Source organism: Myodes glareolus, chromosome 12 (genome assembly GCF_982192425.1).
Source record: "Myodes glareolus chromosome 12, mMyoGla1.1, whole genome shotgun sequence".
NCBI lineage: Eukaryota > Metazoa > Chordata > Mammalia > Rodentia > Cricetidae > Myodes > Myodes glareolus.
Genome location: NC_142037.1, coordinates 28905129 through 28908623, shown reverse-complemented (window position 1 = coordinate 28908623; position 3495 = coordinate 28905129).

Below are 3495 nucleotides of genomic sequence, written 5' to 3'. Positions count from 1 at the left end.
GCTGCCTGCCTGAGGTAGCTCCACCCACCTACCCGAGAACAGCAGCCGTGGATTGCAACACTCACACCTTTAGACTGTGGGTGCCACATGGGCAAGGACTCTGCTATTTGTCTTGGCACCTCCTTTTTTTATTAATTCCCTGCTGTCCTCATTTAGAGTCCCATAAAAGCATAGAATTAGAAAGAGGAGGATCGCCCACGGCCTTTGGCGCGCCCTTTCCGAAGCAGACGTTGGGAGAGGTCCTGCTTACCTAGTTCAGAAGTGAAAAGGTCACCTTTCACCTACATACCCACAATGACCTGCAGAGCGTGCAAAGTGCTGCCAATCCTCAAGGACTTCCTGTTGGGAGAAGTCACCTCCCGGAGTCTATAGTCCCACCTTATTCCATCTACCACCTGTCTCCTGGCCGCTTTGACTCTTGAAACTGTCCAGAGGTGGCCCTCTTCCCTCCCCATACACCAGGCCCTTTGCTGAGTGCCTTTCTTGAGGGCCACTGACCTTCTTCCCACAGCCTGGCTTTCTGGGAATATGATCTGTTCTCTGGTTTCCCAGAGCCTTCCAGACCTGTGACCTCCCACCATTGTCTGAAGATGGCTGTCCTGAAGTTTTGCAGGAGTCTATTCCCCAGCACCATCTCTGTCCGCAGTCTTGAATAGATGGGCCTTAATCTGACTGGAGTGCTCCAAAGTGAGATTTGTGGAAAGTAATCATTAAAGGAGGCCATCGGGTAGAACGCCACTGTGATTCAACCCTGGTTAAGAATAGGCACCAACAGAGATACAGGCTCCCTGTCTCTTGCCATGTGACATCACTAGCAAGAAGGTCATTGCCAGAGGCAACCTTCACCTTGCACCTCCAAAACCATAAACCTGAACAAATCTCCTTTCTTTATTTTTTAAAAAGCACACCTTCACAATTATTCTCTTTTTATTTTTTATTTTTGGGGGGAATTTTTTATTGATATTTATTGAGCTCTACATTTTTCTCCGTTCCCCTCCCTGCCTCTCCCCTCCCCTTCAACCTTCCCCTAAGGTCCCCATGCTCCCAATTTACTCAGGAGATCTTGTCTTTTTATACTTTCTACTTCCCATGTAGATTAGATCTATGTAAGTCTCTCTTAGTGTTCTCATTGTTGTCTAAGTTCTCTGGGATTGTAGTTTGTAGGCTGGCTTTCTTTGCTTTGTGTTTAAAAACCACCTATGAGTGAGTACATGTGATAATTGTCTTTCTGTGTCTGGGTTACCTCACTCAAAATAATGTTTTCTAGCTCCATCCATTTGCCTACAAAATTCAAGCTGTCGCTATTTTTTTCTGCTGTGTAGTACTCCATTGTGCAAATGTACCACATTTTCCTTATCCATTCTTCGATCAAGGAGAATTTAGGTTGTTTCCAGATTCTGGCTATGACAAACAAAGTTGCTATGAACATAGTTGAGCACATGTCCTTGTGGCACGATTGAGCGTCCTTTGGATATATACCCAAAAGTGGTATTTTTGGGTCTTGAGGAAGGTTGTTTCCTAATTTTCTGAGAAATAGCCACATTGACATCCAAAGGGGTTGTACCAGCTTGCATTCCCACCAGCAATGCAGAAGTGTTCTGTTTTCCTCACAACCTCTCCAGCATAAGTTTTCATCAGTGTTTTTGATTTTGACCATTCTTACAGGTGTAAGATGGAATTTCAGAGTTGTTTTGATTTGCATTTCCCTGATGACTAAGGATGTTGAACATTTCCTTAAGTGTCTTTCAGCCATTTTAGATTCCTCTCTTGAGAGTTCTCTGTTTAGGTCTGTACTCCTTTTTTTTTTTTTTATTGGATTATGTGATCTTTTAGTGTCCAATTCCTTGAGTTCTTTGTATATTTTGGAGATCAGACCTCTGTCTGACATGGGGTTAGTGAAGATCTTTCCCATTCTGTAGGCTGCCGTTTTGCCTTGTTGACTGTGTCCTTTGTTTTACAGAAGCTTTTCAGTTTCAGGAGGTTCCATCTATTAATTGTTTCTCTCAGTGTCTGTGCTGCTGGGGTTATATTTAGGAAGAAGTCTCCTGTGCCAATGCATTCAAGTGTACTTCCCACTTTCTCTTCTATGAGGTTCAGCGTGGCTGGCTTTATGTTGAGGTCTTTGATCCATTTGGACTTGAGTTTTGTGCATGATGATAGATCTGGGTCTATTTTCATTCTTCTACGTGTTGATATCTAGTTATGCCAGCAACACTTGTTAAACATGCTTTCTTTTTCCCATTTGATTTTGTTTTTTGCTTCTTTACCAAAGATCAGGTGTTCCAAGATGTGTGGATTGATATCCGGGTCTTCTATTCGGTTCCATTGGTCCTCCTGTCTGTTCTTATGCCAATATCCCGACTATTCTCTTAAGGGGCCCGAACAGCTGCCTTACACAGTCCGCCAGCACCGCACCCGGTCCACATTTGTCAAAATAACCATACACTTGCGTCATTGTGGGGTCCTCTGTTCCAGAGCAAGCTTCTCTCCTTCACGTTTCAGGACCCATCTTGGCTTTCACCTTCTCCTCCAGCTTATTAAAAAATGAGAGAGGGGGCTGGAGAGATGGCTCAGCGGTTAAGAGCACTGACTGCTCTTCTGGAGGACCCGGGTTCAATTCCCAGCACCCACATGGCAGTTCACAACTGTCTGAAAACCCAGTTCCGGGGGATCTGACACCTTCACACCAATGCACATAAAATAAAGTTAAGTAAACTATAAAAATATTTTAAAAAAAAATGAGAGAGGGTCAGCTAGTAAGGATGCTGGCCACCGAGTCTGACGACCTTAGTGAGGCACCTGGATCCTCCCTCAAACCTCAAAACAATAAATGCTTCCCTGTTGCCCAGAGAAAACGGATTGGGAACCCAGCTGCTCCACCCAAAATCACCTCCTATAGCCTTGATGTAATATCCCATACTGTGTGAGGACACTCTAACAATTCCTAGAATGTTCGTGCTCTCTTGCTGTCTTAGGGGGAATGTGGATTAAGTCAGAGAGAATTGTGGAGTTTAAGAAGGGAGAGATTAGTCGGGCAGTGGTGACGCACACCTTTAATTCCTGCACTCGGGAGGTAGAGGCAGACAGATCTTTGTGCGTTCAAGGCCAGCCTGATCTACAGAGCGAGTTTCAGGACAGGCTCCATAGCTACCGAGAAATCCTGTCTCGGAAAAAGGCAAAGAAAGGTGGGGGAGATTATGCTGTCTCTAAGGATGGAAGGATGGAGAGGGGAGAAAAAGGCAGAGGAGTGAAGGCATTAAACACAGGATATCATCCCTGAAAACACATACCGAAATACAGGGTGACCAGCAATAATGAGAATATGAACCTAAATATGCACAGAGTTCTGTCTCTCTGCCTGTCTTTGACTTCCTCTCACTGGAGTGGAGAGGAGAGGATCCCAGCAGCTTATTGTGCGGGCTACAGCTAGATATGGAGCTGTGGCGGGGTCCCAACTTCTTTGGATTTTCTAAATGTTAGTTGGGAGGATGACTT